At 37.1% G+C, this 22,195-nt stretch overlaps 1 long non-coding RNA gene across 1 annotated transcript in view; it reads left to right on the forward strand.

Annotated features, from left to right (window-relative positions):
* Positions 1-11,991: 11,991 nt before the first annotated feature.
* Positions 11,992-22,195, forward strand: part of LOC141568522 (uncharacterized) — a 35,535-nt gene continuing 25,331 nt past the window's right edge. The window contains exon 1 of the long non-coding RNA XR_012491677.2: positions 11,992-12,962. This is a non-coding gene — a long non-coding RNA (uncharacterized LOC141568522). The remainder of the gene's footprint in view (positions 12,963-22,195) is intronic.

The raw sequence follows: 22,195 nt of genomic DNA on the forward strand, positions 1-22,195 counted from the left end.
ATTTATTTTTAGAATCATGAAAATCGAGTTTCTGATTTTAAAAAAAAAAATTGGAACAAGGTGAATACTCAATTACATACCTAAAATTGTGTGTGTCTGGGTGACCAAATAATAAATTATTTGCATGAAAATAATAAATACAAATTATTCCTGCTTGCTATATGAAGGTTTCATATTCATTTTTGGAACAGGAGTTACTTTGGATTTAATTTCCTACAAATCTTCAGACTCCTACTAAGGTCTGGGGACCTAAGAAAGAGGTGGGGTGGTTTGAAAAAAGTAACAAGCTTGAGTGTGTTAAGAGTTTTTTTTTTTAAATCTAAAAAATAAGTCAAAATGGTGAAATGAAGCCATTTGCTAGAATAGAAAAAAAATGGCATTGATTGGATCTTGGTTCTATGTAGAAATGTGAGTCAGAAAATAAGTAGCAAATATTTTTCAGAACTTATTGCAAACTGCTTTTTATAAAAGACTAAATGATAGATATGTTGGAGAAATACTATTTTCAAACCTGAGACTGTAGACAGAGTAAATCATAGGATATATAGGTTCTGCCTCAAAAATAAGGTTTATCACATTTAAAAATTCTGCAGTTCAATTCTTATAAAAGTATTGGATTGAGTCCTGAAATAAGTCTATTAGTTCATGAGAGTCTAGCATTGCTAAGTAATTGGACAGTTCAGAAGAATCAGAATTTTGGAAGTGGAATGAACCGTATGAATAATCTGGTTTGGCCTATTTATTTTATAGTTGAAGAAATTGAGACTTAGAGAATGAAATGAATTATCTAGGGTCACCTAGAGAATTGCTAACAGAGTGGAAGCACGGAGTCAGGACTTTAGATACTCAGCCTGGAGCCCATTCCTGGTGACATTATATCATGTTAGGTTATGTGTCAATAATTCTTTCACTAGGAATTATGTATGGAATTAAGGTGCTGCCCTGGCTGGATAGATTTCCATTCCTGAGAATGATGAAGTACCATTACATTTAACAAGCATTTATTCAGCGTATTACTGTGCTTGGCACTCAGAAAATTTGAAAAATAATAGAAGATCCAGTCCCTGTTCTAGTAGAATATGAAACTGTTAGGACCTCACAAAAGTATGAAATTTTAAGGCCTGGGTCATGTTACCTTCAATGTGTTCTCAGCAGTTAGCCTAGGGCATGGGATGTAATAGAGAGTCAAAAACTGCTGAGTGCCTCAGCCTGGAGAAATGAAACTTATTTCTAGATCACCGAATCGTGGCCATTGAATGGTTAAACAGCAAATTCTGAGCAACTGCACTTAGAAGAGGAGGCTTCACAGTGTGGCATCTTGTTTTCTCAGCGATGAGAAATTTTTTTCAGATTGTATCCAATTCAGCATTTTCTTTCTTACAAGCTTTTTTTTTTTTTTTTTAAGGAGGAATATAGTGACATTGGAAAACACTCAACCTTGCCTTCTCCACAGCATTGCAGAATAATACTGTAGCAGCAGACAGAAAGCAGAAAGATAAGCTGCTCCCCAGTAGAAAAGCATCTATAGCATTAAAGTATCTATGAAGTACAAATTACCTCTCACAGTTCATTCCAACTTGGGCAATGGAGCTGCTTCACAGTTCCATACCAGTCAGTCATTGGCTGAGGGCCATGGTGGGATGGGGGAACTGTACCCTCCTCGGTATATCCAGACCTGTGTCTGTGAGCCAGGTGATTCTCATAGCTCCAGGGCAGTCCTTCAAAGGAAGTCATAGGAAGGCAGACGTAAAGGCACACAAAAGCCAGGGGAGGGGTCTGCAGAATGGGTAAATGAAGGGAATCTGGCTAGAGAGCACTGACAGTATTTATATAGTAGGAGTCAGCAAACTTTTTCTGTAAAGGGCCAGATAGTAAATATTTTAGGTATTTCGGGCCATATCGTCTCTGGTGTAACTGCTCACCTCTGCCCTTATAGTGTAAAAGCAGCCATAGGCTAATAAAGAGTGAATGAGCATATCTGTGTTTCAATAAAACTTTACAATGGACCCTGAAATTTTAATTTCACAAAATTTTCGAGTTTACAAATATTGATCCCTGGGCCCTGGCTGCAGTTTGTTAAAACTTTGCCATAGCACTATTCAAATCACTTCATGTTTATTAGCTCATTTATCCTCATAACAACCTATTGGAAAGCTACTACTATTATTCCCATATTACAGATGAGAAAACAGAGGCACTAGTTGGTTAAACATCTCATCCATGTTTACTTAGCTGTTAAGTCACATAACCACAGTTTCAATGCATGCAACCTCTAGTCTGTGCTCTTAACTACTACACCATATTGTTTTTGACCTGAACAGAAATAAGCTAAAAAAGCAAAAATTCGATTACAATAGTCCTTCCTTATCCATCAAGGATAGTACCAAACCCTATATATACACTGTTTTTTCCTATACATACATACCTGCAATAAAATTTAAGTTATAAATTGGGTACAGTAAGAGATTAACAATAACTAGTAATAAAATAGAACAATTATAACAATATACTGGAATAAAAGTTGTATGACTATGATCTCTTTCAGAATACCTTATTGTACTGTACTCACCGGTTCACTTAAAAGAAGCACTTTGTGGCTTCTCTTTGGCATATTTGAATTGCCAGCATCAGTACGATTGTGCTTTGGGGCCATTATTAAGTAAAATGGGGTTACCTGAACACAAGCACTGCGATACCACACAGTCCATCTGGTAACCCGGAGAGCTACTAAGTGCCGAACTGGCAGGGAGGGTATATGATGTGGATACTCCGGGCAAAGGGATGAGCCATGTCCAGGATGGGACAGAGCAGGACAACAAGAGATTTCATCATGCTACTCAGAATAATGCACAATTTAATGCTTATGAATTGTTTATTTCTGGGATTTTCCATTTAACCTTTTCAGACTGAATTTGACTGCAGGTAACTGAAACCACTGAGAGCAAAACTGCAGACGAGGAGGGACTATTGTATGTAGATGACATAACTAACCTCCATTTACCAGTACTTCTTGAGCTATGTAGGAAATAAAGCTAAGGAAAAAGAACAGAATCTCAAAATTCCTGCCTGCAACAACTGATTGTTACATGGGACGTTGTTATGTCCTCACGTCAGTGTGCTGCAAGTCAATGACGTGCCTTGTTTACAGTGTGGCTAGAAAGGTGGTTCATCTATGGAGCAAATCTCTTTACTGAAAGTTACGTCGTCCTTCCTTTGTTGGGAGCAGAGCAGTAATGAGACTAGGTACCGGGGAAATATGGAGTTTTATTGTCACAGATAGGTCAACCATACAACCTACTTTGCCCAGGAGTATCCCAGCTTATGTCAGTTGTCCCAACATAATTATTAAGAGAGGGCATTTTTAACTTCAAAGATTTGGATAATAATTTTCAATTATGTATTCGCTGCGAACAGAGACCTTGAGAACCAAACCTTCCACAGCTGCACAGCTTACTGTCTACGTTAACGTGACTTTTCCATTCCATTGTTTCTGGTTTCCAGGAAACTCTTGCCCAAGAAGATAAAAGTTGCAAATAACTTTGTGGTTTGTTCCAGGAACTTCCTGAAAAATTATTTAAGTGAACATCAAACTGTTTGATTCTTCAGCAGCTAGTTCCTAATGACTATTTACAACCAAGAAAACTTGAACTTGGGTGGAAATCCTTGCCTTGTTGATGTCCATTAACACTAGATCAGCATGATCATGATTCTTACGCAATCAATCCTTACTAAGCTATAAACTGAAAGACCCGTGTTAAACCAGAATTTAAAACCTTTTGCCCTCTCTTACCATGGTCACAATTAACTTGGTTTTGTCTTATCAAAATTTGCTTTGGTAATGTTTTCAGAAATCCAGCACTTGACAGTATTTCTAGTTTTTCTGTTTTCTATACTTTAATTTTTTTATACGAAGAGCAGTCAGACAGCAACAAGTTAACCAAATTCAAAGTATTATAGGCACTACTTTTGCTGCAGTGACTCTGGGAACTGATATCTCCTTCCTGGCTTTGATGCAGATGTTGTCACACTTTTGAAATTAAGTATGCTTTCTATTAATGTGTAAATTACCTGAAAAGTTTTTAAGCATGTGGTGCTTTTTACAATTGATGGTGTTCTCTAATTAAGGAATTACGTATGTTATTTGATTCAACTGTTTTTTGACAGAAGGCCAGTATATAGACTGGGGTTAGTATAAATAAATATTCCAGTCTTCATTTGGTTCCTGGGAGGCTAACTTTGAGGGGTTGAATTTTTCCCACATGACAGTCTCTATTAAGGAATATTCGGAGAGAATTTAAAAGGCAAAACATTCATATTTTTATCAGGAAAAGAGTCCTAGAGCTCCGGTTAGAAACAAAAAGCCCTGAAAATCTAATTAAGTCTTGGATTTTTAGAAGAATAACTATGCCTTTCTGTTGAAGTCAACCCATGAAGCAGTGTTATAGCTTGAACAGAGAAAGATTGGGAACCTAATTTGGGTCAATTCTGGGCACAAATCAATTTTTATTTGAAAGAAAGCCTGAAATAAACTTATTTTATAAAGTAACATGTGAAAACTTATTGTTTCTTTTGCCATATTTTTTATTATGCTTTGGGACTAGGTTTACCCAGCTATAAAATTTTTGAGAGTATTTCCTGCTTTTGCTTGGGAAGCTAACAAGAATATGACACTAGAGGTTATTTGATGAAAAGGAAAAGAAAGTCTTTAAAACTTGCTGAAGCAAGCTGTAGCTACTGTACTCTTTACCTAAGTGAAGCTTCTCTTTGCTTCGGTTGTCCTCTATGGGGCATGTAAGATCCCTTCCATTTACGGGAAAAGATTTGATAAAAATAGACCTTTAAAATCTTCCTAGTCTACTAACCTTAAGTGATAATCATACTTGAAATTTGCCTAATGCCTGTTCTCCAGAGTGTTCTAAGTGCTGACATATGAAGCATTTTGCTTTTTAAACCCATTATCCTCGAGGAGACCAGAAATAAATTTTTGAATCTGGATAAAACAATTCATGTCAGGGGGTTTTAGTTCACTATACCTAATGAACCCAGTCAACATAGACATTGGTAAAAAAACAAAACAAAACAAAACACACACACACACACACACACACACACACACACACACAAAATATGTTAGTATGTCATTTTTTTTTTTCATTCAAGTGAACCATGTTCCTGGAAATCGTAGGTTATAATAATATAAACTTTTGAAACAAAAAGCACATTTTATTAGCATTTTGACATTTTTTACAATTATTCAAAGAACGTATATTTTCTACTTCATAATGCCAAGTATGTTACTTTCTTAACAAAGGGTAATTATTTATGTTCTCTGTTTAATGTAGAACTAGGAAACACAGAGATAAATATAAATGTGAGATAGGAAAGACTTCTGATGCTCCTGGGAAGTCAGAGTCTACATTAACATGAAAGATTCTATATATATATATATTTCTTAAAAACAGCATTTATTGTATATTGTCCACATTTTCACATCTGGATGATAGAAAATAATGTTCAGTCAGCCAAGTTTTTATTGGCATGTTTCAGAGTGAAACTCAGACAATTTGCATTCATATTTTATTGACTATTCCATAAATACTCTGTATACTTAAAATAAATAGCCTTTGGCACTGTATTTCCATTTTTATGCTATTATTTTTTGTGTTTTCTCTCTCTTGGAAAATATACTGTGACTTTCCAGAATTACTTTCTCACCTACTAAGGAAGCAATTTTTCAGGCTTCTTCTACTCTTCATATTCAGAGAAGTTTGTTTATTTTTTTTTTTAAAGTTCTCTTAATGGCTTAGACTTTATGCTCACCCCAGTTCAAGGTGGTATTATGTTTTATTGGAGGAAAAGAAAACAAATCAGCACAATGAAAATAGCTTGGATAATAATTGCTGTGCTAGTGCCATTTGGATTAAGATTTTGTGTTGCAAAAAATATTAAAGCAAATCTCATCTCCTATAGAAAAATAGGCATGTGATTGAAAAAGAAAAAAACACAAAAAATTCCTAGTGTTGAAATAAGTCAGAAAGGTTTACTGAGCAACCATTATGTTCTTAGAACTTTGTGTTGAGTAGAGTCTAGACAAATTTAGGGCATGTTGTGCACTTCTAAGGACCTTAGTGCCATTTGGCTTTACAATGAATCCTCCTTCCATGATGACATTAATAATGTAAGGGTTACATTTTGATTGGGTTTGTCTTATACGCTTGACCACTCTCTATTCATTGACTGTTTCTCTTTTCTATTCGTTTGGATCACTTTTATTCTTGAATGAAAATATTTGAATTTCAATAGAGTTCCAATCAAGGTTCATTTGGTTGCAAAGAACAGTCACCCTTTCACACTAGCAAGGTTTTTATCATGAGACACAGAGCAGCATCTCAGTGATCCCAAGGTAAGGCTCACATTGGATATTATAATAGACTTGGGAACCAGAAATCCAGGAAGTAAGTTCATTCTGATCTCTCTGGAGCCATATGGTCTTTCTCAGCTTTGCTTTGCCTAGTGCTGTGTTCCTCTCCCTTTTCTGCTTACTCCAGCGGTAGCTGGCTCAACGTGACCTCCAACTCCATTACTATATCATGAACTCTTAGCTTTAACAACCACCATTAATTGACAAGGCTCTCCATCCTCTCCGTTCAGTTCTCTTGAGAAGATATGATTAGCTAAGCACAGCTGATATCTGGTGCTCCCTTTTCTATTGCAAATGTGTTTCTGTTTCCTCCCATTTGTGACCATTTAAACACATAGTTTAAACAGTAGTACTTTTAACCCCTTGTATTCAACAAATTTTGATATAGAAAAATAACTATCATGTATTAGATAATATAGAAATTTACTACTTTTTCCCAGTAGGATTAACTTTCTTTTTCACTCCACATATATTAAAATATTGTTTATGTTACTTGGCATTATAAAGTATTTGAAGTATATTAAAAAGGATAATCATATATTAAGGACACAAATTCTTACCACCTGGCTGTGCCAAATCTTATCATTTTTACCTTATTTGTTTTAAATCTTTTTAAAATATAATGAAACATAGACATAGCAGATGAAGTTCATATAATCTCTCTCAGATTTAATCTCTTCTTCTCCTAGAGGTTTATACTATCTTGAGTTTGGTATTCACTCTATCCATGCATTCCTTTTATTGTCCATTTTTACTACAGATATAAGCATGCATAAACAATACAGAGGGTGTCAAAAAATGTAATCACATTTTAAGAAAGGAAAACTGTATTAAAATTGTAATACTCAATATACACCGATAACAAAAGATGAATACAAGTCACGTTTGACTTTTGCAACTACAAGAGGTGCTCAAAGTGGTTACCATCAGCATCTAGACACTTCTGATTATGGTGAACTACTGCTTAAGCAATGCTGACCAAAGTGTCCACTTGTATACATTTTTTTGGCACCCCGGTATATAGTAGTTCGGATGCTTTAAACTTTATAATATTATCATACTATATATATTTTCTGCAAGTTTTTTTTTTTTTTTTTTTTTTTTTTTTGTCACCATTTTGCTTCTGAGATTTACCTGTATTGACACATGCAGCTCTGGTTCATTCAATTTTACCGTTGTTTTTAAAAAAATTCAGTTCATTCTCTGTTTCTTGCTGTTAGTTGATGCAACAGTGAACATGTTGGTACTTGTATACTTTTGTACAGGTGTGAACATTTCTTTCAGTTGCAACATCCCTAGGAATGGAATTACTAGGTGGTAGGACATAGTCATCTTCACCATTAATAGATTTTGAGAAATCATTCTTCAAAAATGGTTTCACAAATATTTTATAATTTTACATTATAAAAAATGCATACTTGTTAAAGAATAACTGGAAACATTGGGGGTAAGAAAAAGATTAAAAATACCTGTATTTCATGTAAAATCTTTTCTTCCATGTTTTTAATTATAAAATTGTGGCCATATTTTATATGCAACTTTTAGTCCTACATTTTCGTAATGTTTCAGATGTGTCCTTGTGGTATTATAAACTCCTCTTAATGTCATTTTTAGCAACTATGTAACATTCCATGAGATGAATATACCACAGTTTACATAAGCATCTTCCCATTGTTGGATATTTTGATTGCTTCTAATTTGTCACCACTTTAAGTAACATTTATATAATTTGTATAGTTTTCGTAAATGTTTTCGTGTTATTTTGGATTCTGCTTTCTTATCTTAATATTACATTATGTATATTTTCTACCATTGGATGCTTCAAGGTACTCCATAAGATGGAATCACAGACATTTTTTCACTTTCTTAGGTGGGAAAAATTCCATACTAACACTTAGATTAACCTAAGAGGTTGAATAATTTGAATCAAATGGTTAAAGATTTTTATAGGATCCTTCTGAATAGTTGCTACAGAATTTTATCTGAATAGTTGCAACCCCTGCATTTTAATCATCAGGTTTTTAGAGATTTTGGAGAGCTACTGACTACTGAAATGACTGCAATTGTTTACTACTTTTACTTTTCTTCTAGAACTATAGCCTCCACCATTTGCAAAGTTAACATATTGTAGAGACCATGTGTGTATGTAAAAGACACGATTTTTAAACTTTTTCTTGCCCTTTGTCTTTCATAGTTTTGAACAAGCTGTCATAATAAGGTCATGGTACAGGCTTAGCCTTATGTTAACAACTTTTTGGAGTTGAAATAGAATTCCTCTGGGAAGGCTGCACAGCAGTGTTTGGCATGTGAACAAAAAAATATCGAAAGAAAGAATGTCACGGTTTTCCTGTGATAGGTGTACACTCTGCGATCAAGACTCTGGAATATTAATTATAAGGTAGAAGGAGGCTTACTTAGCTTGAAAAGATACACAAAATACAAATGTGGATTTCTAATGCAGATGAAACAAATTAATTTTCCCACTGGTTTTATTTGTTTTATAATAGGCCCAACCTCTCTACATGCCTCAAGAAATATTCCCTTACTAGGCAATTTTTTGGATAGAATAATACATAAATTTCAAGTGAGAGGATTCAAGACAGATTGGCACACTCAGTGAATTTTGTGTCATTAGCGCAGAGAGGATGGTAGAAAGAAAACTGATTGAAGCAGCTAAACTCTGCTTAAAAGAGAAGTCTCTGAGTTGCCACCATTTTGTGCAGCTCTGAGCTTGTTACCAGACAAATATATGACACTATCAGAGTTGATGGGGCTAAAGCTATAGGAGGATAAAAATGGAAAGATGGAGGAAGTGCAGGGGTGGTGAATAAAAGAAGAAAAGAGAGGTGTGGGTTTGGGGAAAGAACTTACACCTGTGAGGGACCTAATGTCCACTAACTCACTAAATCCTAAGCAGAGTTAGAAATAAAAACATAAGACTTCTGGGTCTTGCAGCCTCATTAATCCTCTTTAATTTGGGGCATAGTGACAAGTTCATGACCTGACCCTTATGATACTGCAGCCTTATCTCCCAAATCCCCACCTCTAATGGGTCCTCAGTTACACATCAGATTGATTCTTGATGAGATATCCTTGCTTAATCTGATTCTCCAGCTTAGAAGATCACTATTTTACCCTTATTTGCTTGGCTAAATCTGCCTCATTTTTAAAGATTGCTTAGGTCTCCCTTCTGAAGATTTCTAAACTTCTCTTTTTGGGGCAATACCTCTAATTGTGGTAATTTGTATCCACCCAGTTACCTACTTCCCATTTCTACTAGAACTCTGAAAATTATGACTGCAGTAAAAGTGACATGCAGAATCTTTCACCAAGATTATTTTAACAGGACATAGAGAGGGGGGATCCTCTTACCTGTTGGATCATTAAGATGGAAAAAGCCTCTTCCATTAGGAGAATTAAAAACAAGCAGAGAGCAAAATGACAGACTGGAGATCCTAGCTTTCAGCTCCACACAAAAAACGATAATCAAATCAACTATCCACAGATAAGAATAGATCTAGGGGAATCCTGGAGTGCAAGTATAATAGAAGGGTTCAAGATCCCAGAGGAGCACAGAGACTAGGGATGGCTGCACAGAAAGGAGTAGAAGCATTCTGCCCTGGTCACCTCCCGTGCTCTTTCCTGACACAGACCCCAGCTGCCAGAGCTGCCTAGAGCCACAGCCACAGTTGTGTCCACTGGAACCAGAACCACCAAGCACTGCCCCGCCCTCCAGGATTGGGAGGCATCACTCTGCTCACAAACGTATGCCTGCGCACCATCCTGCCATATGCTGAACCTCTGCGTGTGTGTCCGTGCCCCCACTGGATCGGCAGCCACTCCCGCTGTGTGTGTGGCCATGGGCCCACTAGACCCAACCCCTGTGCACCCTCCTGGGACGGCACTGCTGCATGCCCCTAAACTGGTCTTCATGCTCCCCTGGATGCAAATCTGCACACAGAGTCTCCGTGAACCTCACCCAGCAGAGAATTATTTTTTCCTTTGAAAGTCAAAATTTCATTTCTAAATTTTCAGTAGCAGAAAAAAAATGTGGTAATTCCCTCAGTGTCCTTGTGTCTTATACGTGTAAGTATAATATAAATGAAGATCTTGGACTGTGGAGATCAAGTGTTCTGAAAGTTTCTCTTGACATGTCTAATGATTACTTATGTTAGTGAGTTGTGAGACAACATAACAGAACTCATTTATTCCACTAGAGATATTAGACTTTTATCCTGTGTGCCCCAAGGAGCAGCACAAAAGATAATGAGTATAACACAATGTTACTTAATTTCTTGGTTTTCTCATCTGTAACAATGGGTATAACAATAAGCATTGACTATAGTTAGGGGTATGTGTACATTAAAGTACTAGAGTTGTATTGAGGATTAAACAGGATAATTCATGAAGAATATTTCCATTGAGTTTATCACATAGTAAGAACTCAATATGTGTTGGCCTTTGTGAACATTATTGTCATTTGCTAAATGATAGATTAACAATTTTTTAAAAAATCAGAAAGTAATTTTAAGCAAAATATATGATGTATTGGGGGGGGGGTGCTCATTTAGAACGTATCACACAATCCCACACTCTCCTCCTACTCTAAGCTTACTTCCAGAGAACATATGTTTATAGTAGATGCCAGACCAAGGGGTTGGAAAAAAAGCTCCATATGCTAAAATAAGAGACTTCTGGGCATATTGGAGGTCATTTTCTGATGAGAGAAAACCCTAGTGCTTTTGTTTTAAAACCACAAGTGATTTGAACCTTTTTACAAGATCATCTGCTTGATTTAATAATAAATGTAATTGTTAAGAAGTTTTTCCTTATATTGAAATGAAATCTGGCTCCCAGAAAATAATACTCATGTTCTTTGTGTTGTTCCTTGGGGCACATAGGAAAAAAAAAGTAATTTCTCTTTGTCGTAATATACGGCGTCAGTTATGATGTCCCATACAAACATTCCCTGTCCTCTGGGATTTCAACCACAGTTTATATGCTATTGCATTGAATCCTCTCACCCTCTGAGACACTCTTTTTAGCACTCATTCTAGTATTCCAAAATCTCATTCATTCTAATACCCCAAACTACATCTAAGTGTGTTCTGATTGGCTCAGGGTAAAATAGGGTAACCTTCCTTGTTCTGGTACTTTGTACCCAGTAATGCAGATAAAGTAGAATAATTTGGGGCAACCTCCACATTTTGAAGACAATTAAAGTGGACCATACACTTTAAAAACATATTTCTTTTTAGTGTGTAAAAAAGTACACATAGATTGTTGATCCTTATGAATCATGTAGAAAATTAAATCCTCAAAAGATTATGTATGTGCTGCTATATTTTTGAACTGTTGTCTAAATTTATTAATCCATGCTGAGTTCTAGTCAGATTCAGCTCACAATTAGATTTGATGGAACCCCTTTTGGTTCCTAATCTAGCATTGAGCATATCAACTTTTTCTCTAGTTTCATACTACTCACTAATTTGATTTCCATACTATCAATGTTGGTTTGGATTTGAAAGGAAGCCATATTTTAAAAATATTCTATTAATGTTTAAAGGCTTCCAGAAAAGAATATTGACTGAAAAAATCTAAGGTTGGATTAAGTGATGGCTTTGGACTGGAAACACAAGAAATTTAAGTTGACTGTGCATGAATAAAAGGATGAATGGGGAGAGGTATTAATATTTTTATATACATACATTTTATCCCAGACTGTGTTAAGCATGATACATACATTAGATCCTGGAAGCACTACTACAGTTTTATGAGGTAGATATTAAGTAATATTTTCATTTTGTAGACAAAGATAGTGAGGCTCAAGGATAGTATTAAATATTTGCCTAACATAATATAAAGAATAAGTGATGGTGCTAGATTTCGAGCCTAGATCTGTCAACTTTGTTTATCTTTATGAAGCAGAGGTCCATAGTAATCACCGTGGAGGGACTAGCTATCTCCCACACTGCTGGACAAAAGACCATCAGAGTTTAAGTTTTTGTTTTGTTTTGCTTTGTCTATTTTGAGACAGAGGAGAAAAGGCTCCAGAAAGTTAAAATGAATATATTTTCTGGCAGGTTTTTAATTTTTTAATGAAAAACTAACAAGTTAGAGTTAGGAAAATTAGCTGAAAAGAGACCAGCTTTAATTTTCCCCGTAATTAGATGAAAATACCTCAGTTAGGGAAAGAATTTTTCCAGTTAGACTTAGCTTTGGGCTGGCAAAGTGAGATTTGTCTCTCAATTGCCAACAAGATGTTAGCAGCAGCTTTATTTTCAGAAGAGGAAAATTTAGCTGAGGCAGGCGACTTGAGAGTGCGGCCCCAAGTGAACTGCCTTGTCTCTTTCAGATCGCCTGAGGATAACAAGATCAGATGTTGGAGAAGAAACCCTTCTGGCAATTCCTGGAAGAGTTCCTCCAGGGTGATGTTAACACTAAGAAAGAGACCCATCGGGTGCAGTGACCTCACACAAATCAGACACAGGGACACTTTCTGTGAGTGCTGGCCTAATATGCCTGCGTTCTTCTTTGGGAAGTAAGTACCTAATCAATTTGCTGATGTCTCAGAAAATATTATTGTGGTGAAAAGCAAATACCTGAGTCTTGATATCAGACTGTGTACAAATCTCAGCTCCACCTCTTACCAGTTGAGTTGTCCTTGGCTCCATTTCTTAATGTGGCCGGTTTCTCAGTGGCAATAATGGTATAATAATATGTCTTAGGCTGCTGTAAGGATTAAAGTGGATATTATACAGTAGGGTCTTCAATCATGTCATTTTTCTTCAATGTTGTTTTGTTATGATGTTAATAAAAAAAGTAAAAATGGATTCCCTGCCAGGGCCACTGTCTGTGTGGAGTTTACACTTTCTCCCCATATCTGTTTGACATCTTCACCAGTGCCTGGTATTGTCAGCCTTGAATTTTATCTGTTCTGGTGGGTGTGAAGTGGTCCCTTACACTAGTTTTAATATGTATTTCTCTGATTACTAATGAGATTCAGAATTGTTTCTTGTGCTTATACACATTTGAATATCTTGTAAAGTGTTTGTTCAATTTTTTTTTTTTTTCTTAGCTATCTTTTTTTTTTTTTTTTTTCTTCCTCCCAGTTGGGTAGTATAGATTTCAGATACAAAGGATTGATCAGCTAGGTTTTGCAAATATTTTCTCCCATTGTGTGGCTTACATTTTCATTTTCTTAATAGTGTTTCTTGAAGAGCAGAGGTTTTTAATTTTAATAAAGTCCAACTTATTATCATATTTTTATTTTATAGATAGTATTTTTTGCACTCTCCTGTTTTTTGAGCCCTAAGAAATTTTTACCTACCGAAAGGGTATAAAGATATTCTCTTATTTTTTTCTAGAGAGTTATAGTTTTAGTTTTTGTTTAAATTTTTTTTTATTGTGAGTAGAAGGATTTGAGGTTCATTTTAAAAATAAAATTATTATATTTGTATTTTTATTAAAATCATAACCACATTAAAGAAGAGAAAAAAATTACCCTCAGTTTCAATACCTTAACACAACAAATTCTTATGTTAAGGCATTTAGATGAACTCTTTCTTCCCCCAACATTTTATTTATGAAAAAAATATATGATATAATATAATATAGTATAAAAGATATGTATATGATTAGAAAAAAGTCTGTGATGATAATAACGAATAATAGTAATTGCTAATATCAGTCTGACACTCATCATGTGCCAGTGAACACTTTACATTTATTGCATTTGATCCTTACAAAGATCCATTGAGGTAAATACTGTTATTATTCTTATTTCACAGACAAGGAAAGAGGCACAGAAAGACTAAGGAACTTGCCTAACATCACACACGTATAATATAGAGTTGAAAGCTGAACCCAGGCAATCTGATTCCAGACTACAATACTCTCACTAAGTACAATATGAATGGTTTTCTTAATAGGGGGCTTTTATTGGCCCAACTGTTTCAACCACTTCAAATGCTTTTTCTTTTCAGTGTCGTAATTTTTGCTTCGACCATAAAACATTACTAAGGGAAATCAAAGGAGAAAGCAAATTTCAGCTGTTATTTCTTCTAATAACTCTTAGTCCTGTCCTTTTTCTCCTCTCCTTCTAGGACTTGGATGACATGATTATTAGAGAGTCCCATGAGTTCCTGGGGCTCTGCTCATTATTTTAATTAAAAGTCCCAGCCCTCAGCATTTTCTGACAGTACCCCAGTGGGTTTGGATGATGTGTATTAGCACCTCATTACAACCAGGTGAGGGTGGAAAATGACCAAATATGAAGTGAGATAATAGGCTGGAAAAAAATTAACAGAGGCTAGACTACCCTTTCATACTCCTTTGGCTAGAGAGAGAAGACTATTTAGGGGACATTTTTTGTCTGTGCCTGTTGGCTTTTCCAGGTTTGCTGGCTACTGTAGCACTCAGTGTGGAATGTGTTAGACAAAATAAAGCCCAGAGAATTCACAAGGTGTTGTTCCTCAGGTTCTGATGTGTTGTTTTGTCTTCTGGGGGCTAAAAAAAATACTTTTCCCCCCACTTTCTAAGTCCTTCTAGCTGGGCTAATAAACAAATTAACAGAGACAGGTTAACAGGAGAATATCAGGTATTCAATACATGTGCATAGGGAATTCAAGACAGTGAGGCAACATTTTGTAGATAAGGCATTTTGAACAAAGGAGAAAGTGATGGGGGTGGCATAGGGTATTAGATTTCAGAAGTGAAAATGGATGATTTATAGGTAAAGAAGAGAGGAACATATTTGGCAGGAAAATTCTTGCTATGCAACTCAGAAACAATGAGACGTAGGTGGTAACGACCTAACAGACTTGGGATCTTCCTGACTAATGTTAGGGTGAAGATTCTTAAGGTGATAAAGCGAAGGCTCCTTTCCTGAAACAGGTGTCTGTCTGAATCTCTGCAGCAGGAGAAGGGGGAGGGCCAAAAGTTCTTTCTGAGTCTTTTGTTTCTTAATAAACAGCTTAAAATTAATATCCCAAAAAGTAACTTCAGGGTGGCAAAATTTTGGTGCCCTTTAGTTTGTTTTTAAAATAATTTTAGCTATACTTAGTGGGACAGATAGGGAGAAGAAGTGTGAATTACCTTGGTATATTTGTCAAGAATCAGTTAATGGTGTAATATTTGTGAGGACCTATTTCTAGACTCCATTCTACATCACTGATCTGGTCATGTATATTTATGTAAACTCCATACCATCTTGCTTATTGTACTTTTATAGTAAGTCTTGAAATCAGGTATTGGGAGTCCTCTAACTTCATTCTTCTTTTCAATATTGTTTTGTTTCAGAATGTTTGAATTTCCTACAGACTTGGGAATGTGTCTCAATTTCAACAAAAAATGACTGCTAGGATTTTGACAGAGATGGTGTCGATTCCAGCTCTGTTGAGGGGTTTTGTCATGAAGGTTATATCCAGCAGCTCTTTATTTGCTTTGAGATGTTTTGCTAAAGTGTTTGCACTGCGCTGACCTCTGTTGGAGGCATGAGACATACTGATTAAGTTTTGCTTTTTAGTCGTGGAACAAGGAATTTCAGGGTTGGTTGTATCAGCTTTTCAGCATTTTTTATTGATAATAGCTACATGATTTGCATCTGGTCTCAGGAGGGTTCTGCTGCTGGGACTGATTACCAGTAGAAATGCCTATGTGACCAGTAGGGTATAAAAAAATCCCAACTGAGATTCCATTTCAGGCTCTTTAGTTCTGAGGTATTCCCTACACATTTTGGTGTTTTTCTGATCCACCATTTTTTTTTTTTCCATCTGAATTTATTTTCAAATGCACTTTCTTTTTTAAAAGAAAACCAACATACTTTCTGTGGGGATGACAAATATCAGTATTAGGAAATCCAATTATACAAACAATATTACAGCTAGTCTGGAGTAGACACAAGGTGTGATCAAAAGATATGGTGAATGTTTAAGTAAAAAAAAAATTATTGCAGTAAAAGACACATAGCCATTAATCCCTCTCAAGATACTCTTGCTAGCTTTGAAGACACATACCGCATCGTTCTTGCCACTCTCTGAAGCAGTTCTGGAAGTCCTCTTTTGTAAGTGTCTTTACTTGCGTTGTCATGGCTGCCTCGATGTCCTGAATAGATTCAAAATGTTTACCTTTCATGGTCATTTTGACTTTGGGGAAGAGCCAGAAGACAGAAATTGCCATACCAGAAGTGATGTGTGACACAGAGCCTTTCCATTGTGATCATAAAATATAGTGAATGCTGCTGCCGAGTGCCATCCAACAGAAAGCCAGGGATCTTTGGTACGGGAAGTGGCAAGTCAAACCTTAGTAACAGTATGTGACAAGTCTCAACTTGTTCGGTTCAATCAGTCAGGTGTGAGCTACGTTTGAAAGGTGTGTTTTAAAGGGTGCTGTAAATCATTCCCCATCATGACAACCTCTGTGTCACACATTGCTTCTGATATACAGCAATTTCTGTCAAATACAAATATTGCAGTGTTTCCTCATCCACCTTATTCACCAGATCTGGCACCATGCAACTTCTGGCTGTTCCCCAAAGTCAAAATGATTCAGGACATTGAGGCAGCCATGACAACGCAACTAAAGACACTCACAAAAGAGGACTTACAGAACTGCTTCAGAAAGTGGCAAGAATGATGGGATAAGTGTTCGAAGCGAGGGGGAGTATTTATAATGGGGTTTATGGCAATGTGTCTTTTACTGTAATAATTTTTTTAAAATTTAAACATTCACTGTATTTTTTTATCACACCTTGTATATTTATTTTTGGTAGCATACATTAAGAGGCGCTAATTACACAATAACTGTAAGATAATTAACATGAAACCACAGAACTGTAACTTTTCCACAGCTGCATGGACTTGGGCCTTTCTGGCTGAACACATTTTGAAAGAACTGGATGGCCACTCCAGAGCTGTGCCAATAAAATCTGTTAAGGAGTAAAGCTCTGAAGTGGTGACTGACCTGAGTCACTTGCAGCTGACAGGTGATAGGCAAGACATTTTAGTTATGAAGTAGTTATGGATTAATATACAAAGTTACCATTTCTCTTTCTAGAAAGAAGCAAGAAGTTAATAAATTTCTTGAACTTGTGCCCTGTGTGTCAGGTGGAAGTGCAGAGGAGGCTGTTACGGTGGGGTTTCCCTATGAACCTTACAAAGGAAGGACAATTGAAATTTGGACATGGCCTGTCTAGAATGCTTAATGTGTCTGAAAGACGCTTAAAATGGTTGTTATAGTAATTCTTTTCCTTTAATAAACTCTAGGTTTATTTTTTGAGGAACCTCCAAGCCATTTTCCATAGTGGCTGCACCAATTTGCAGTCCCACCAACAGCGCATGAGGATTCCTTTTTCTCTGCACCTATGCCAAACTTACTGTTTGTAAATTATTTATTTATTTGACATTCAATATTATTTTATATTAATTTCAGGTGTACAACGTAGTGGTTAGACATTTATATAATTAAAGAAGTGATCCCCCTGAGTCTAGTACTCACCTGGCACTACTCATAGTTATTACTATATCTCCTATGATTTACTTTATATCTGCAGGACTATTTTGTAGCTACTAATTTTTATGTCTTAATCCCTTCACCTTTTTCATGCTGCCCCGAATCCCCACCCATCTATCACCCAATAAATCTAGTACACTTCTGACACCAGACATAGTTATTACAATATTATTGATTATATTCCTTGTGCTATACCCTACATCCCCATGACTACTATGTAACAACCAATTTGTACTTCTTAATCCCGTTTTTCACTCACCCCTCAACCCCCTTACCATCTGGCAACCATCAAAATGTTCTCTGTGTCTAAGAGTTTGCTTCTGATTTGTTTGTTTATTTTGTTCTTTAGATTCCACATATAAGCAAAATCACATTGCATCTGTCTTTCTCTGTCTGATATATTCCACTCAGCACAATATTCTCCAGTTCCATCCATGCTAACACAGATGGCAGGAACCCACTGTATTATGTACCACCTACTCTTTATCCATTAATTCATGGATGGATACCCAGGCTGCTTCCATGTCTTGGCCATTGTAAACAACGCTGCAATGATATGAATGTACATGTCTGTTCGAAGTAGTATTTTGGGCTTCTTTGGATAAATACCGAGAAGTAGGATTACGGGGTCCTTTTTCTCTTGTTACAGCCTTTGTTTTCAAGTCTATTTTGTCTGGTATAAGTATTGCTACTCTAGATTTTTCTTCTTTCCTTTCTATTTTCATGAAATAACTTTTCCCATCCCTTTACTTTCAATCTGTGAGTGTCTTTTGATCTGAAGTGAGTCTCTTGTAGGCAGCATATGTAAGGGTCTTGTTTTCTTATCCACTTAGCCAATTTATCTTTTGATTGGAACATTTAATTCATTTATATTAAAAGTAATTCTTGATAGATATGTAATTTTTACCATTTTATTATTCATATTTTTTTATTTTCCACCTAAAGAAGCCCCTCTAACATTCCTTGTAATACTGTTTTGGTGGTGATGAACTCCTTTAGCTTTTTTCTTGTCTGGGAAGCTCTTTATCTGTCCTTTGGTTCTAAATGATAACTTTGCAAGGTAGAGTAATCTTGGTTGTAGGTTTGTACTTTTCATCACTTTGAATATTTTATGCCAATCCCATGTGGCCTGAAAAGTTTCTGTTGAAAAAATCAGCTAACAATTTTATGGGAACTCCCTTTTAGGGAGTTTGTAACTACTTTTTGTAATTAACCAATTTGTACTTCTTAATCCCTTCACTTTTTTCACTCTGCCATCCAACCCCCTCCCATCTATAACCCCAACAAATCTAGTACCCATTTAACACCATATTATCATTGACTATATTACAGTATTATTGACTATATTCCTTATGCTATACCCTACATCCCCATGACAACTTTGTAACAACCAATTTGTACTTCTAATCCTTTCCCCCTTTTCACCTACACCCCCAAACCCCTCCCATCTGACAACCATCAGAATGTTTTCTGTATCTATGAGTTTGTTTCTGTTCTGTTAATTTTAACTTAGATTCCACATATAAGCAAAATCATATTGCATCTGTCCTTCTCTGTCTGACACTCTAGTAAGCACAGCATCCTCCAGGTTCATCCATGCCACTGCAGATGGCAAGAACCCATTCTCTTCCATGGCCTAGCAATATTCCATTGTACATACGTACTACCTCCTCTTGATCCATTCTTCCATCAACAGACACCCAGACTGCTTCCACATCTTCGCCATTGTAAACAATGCTGCAATGAATATATGGATGCACACATCTTCTCAAAGTAGCATTTTCAGTTTCTTCAGGTAAATACCCTGAATTGGGATTACTGGGTTCTTCTTTGTCTCTTGTTATAGCCTTGTTTTAAATTCTGTTTTGTCTGGTATAACTATTGCTACACCAGCTTTTTTTTTTTCCTTTCCATTTTCATAAAATATCTTTTTCCATCCCTTTACTTTCTCCTCCGCCTCCTCCTCCTCCTCCTCCTCCTCCTCCTCCTCCTCCTCCACCACCACCACCTTCTCTTCTTCCTCTTCCTCCTCCTCCTCTTCCTTCTCCTCCTTCTTCTTCATGAAGTCCCTCTAACATTCCTTGTAATGCTGCTTTGGTGGTGATTAACTCCTTCAGCCTTTTCTTGTCTGGGAAGCTTTTTATCTCTCCTTCAATTTTAAATGATAGACTTGCTGGATAGAGTAGTCTTGGTTGTAGGTCCTTGCTTTTCATCATGCTGAATATTTTGTGCCAATCTCTACTGGCTGCAATGTTTCTGTTGAGAAATCAGCTGACAGTAGTATGGGAGCTCCCTTAGAAGTTACTAGTTGCCTTTCTCTTCTTACTTTTGGGATCCTCTCTTTGTCTTTATCCTTTGCCATTTTAATTATAATGTGCATTGGGGCTGGCCTCTTTGGGTTCATCTTCCTTAGCATTCTGTGCTTTCTGGGCTTTTGTCTATTTCCTTCACTAGGTTAGGAAAGTTTTCAGTCATTGTTTCTTCAAGTAGGTTCTCAATCTCTTTCTTTCTCTCTTTTCCTGCTGGTACCCCTATAATACAAAAGTTGCTTTGCTTGATGTTGTCCCAGAGGCCCCTTAAACTATTCTCATTTTTTTGGGAGGGGTGATTCTTTTTTCTTTTTGCCATTCTGATAGGGTGTTTTATGCTACCTTGTCTTCCAAATCACTGATTTGATCGTCTGTTTCATCTAGTCTGCTGGTGATATCTCCTAGTGCATTCTTCATTTCTGTTATTGTATCCTTCACTTCTGAGTGGTTCTTTTTTATAGTTTCTATGTCCTTTATTTATGCTTTCTATGTCTTTGTTGAAGTTCTCACTAAGTTCCTTGAGCATTTTTATAACCATTGTTTTGAACTCTGTCTCTGGTAGGTTGCTTGCCTACATTTCATTTCATTCTTTTTCTGGATTTTTTTCCAGTTCGTTCATTTTGGATGCATTTCTTTGTTTCCTCATTTTGGCTGCCTTCTGAGTTTGTTTCTGTGTATTAGTTATATCTGCTGTGTCTCCCAGTCTTGACAGGGTGGTCTTATTTAGTAGGTGTCCTGTGGGGCCCAGTGGCATGGTCTCCCTCATCACCTGAGCCAGGTGCTCCAGGAGTGTCTGTTGGGCAGATTGTGTGTACCTCCTTGTTACAGTTGAGCCTTGATTTCTCTTGGTATGTCAGTGGGTGGTATTGATCCATAGGTTCACTGGCCATAGGGTTTGGCCACGTCCACAGCTTATGGGCTGTTGTGCAGGAGGCTTATCCCACTGAATGGGATTCATTCCAGTGGGCTCTGGTGCTTATTGAAACTACCCTTTGTGTGTGCCACTTGAGGGGTTAATTAGACTGTGGTCTGCTGTTGTCTGAAGCTAACCTCCAAGTATGTTGGTTCTGGGAGAACTTGGGAGGGGCTCCAGTGAAGGCCCAGGTCAGCCACTGCCAATGACTGGCTGGGAGCTGTCTGGTAGGAGCTACAAAGTAATCCATAGTTGTTCACTGCCTGGGTTGAACCTGAAGTCACATGGGAGAGGCCACACTGTGAAATGAGGACAGCTGCCACCAGTACCAGGTCTGGGGTATCTCTGCAAAAAGCAAGGACACCCTGAGGCCTGCTGCCACCTGCTGGCTATGTTGAGGTTCAGCTACTGATAACACCTTGTGCGGTATGCGAGGCAGGGTGTCAGGGAGTCATTAGAGTAGGAAGAATTGTGGTTAATAGGTTAAAATAAATTATAGTTTGGTGTGAGTGCTAAGCCTGTATCTACTTAGCAAAAGTCTCAGAGCATACTGAGGACAGTTGCCACCTACCTGGAGTTTGTCCCATAGTTTTCCAAGAAAGACAGCAAAGTAAGCAGGGCTGGCTGCTCTCAGAGACAGTGCCTCCAGAGGTGCGAGAGTTGGGTGGGGCGGGTTCTTAGTGAGTCAGCAGGGCAGAGAGTGGAGTTCAACAGGCCAATCAGATTCAGGTTTGGCCAGAGGAGGTGGACTCAACACAGAAAACATAGCACCCTCCTGCTGTCTGTACAAAGGTGGATTCTTCACCAGGAAAATACTGACTGTCCACCAGTCCTCCCTCTGAAGCCGAACATTAGGCATTTCAGTTCCCCTGCCTTGTATGTCTCCAAAGCTCCCCGATTCATTGTACCTCAGAGCCCAGGGTCAGAGCCCAGGGTCAGTGTCTGTGAGCGAGTGAGTCTGTGTGTGGGCCCTTCAAGAGAACATCTGTGTTTCCTGCGCTTTCCGTCTCACCCAGATGGTCAGAATCCCCACAGTATTTC

The sequence above is a fragment of the Rhinolophus sinicus genome, chromosome 7 (assembly GCF_057876585.1).
Source record: "Rhinolophus sinicus isolate RSI-liver-muscle chromosome 7, RSI-T2T, whole genome shotgun sequence".
Taxonomy (NCBI): Eukaryota; Metazoa; Chordata; class Mammalia; order Chiroptera; family Rhinolophidae; genus Rhinolophus; species Rhinolophus sinicus.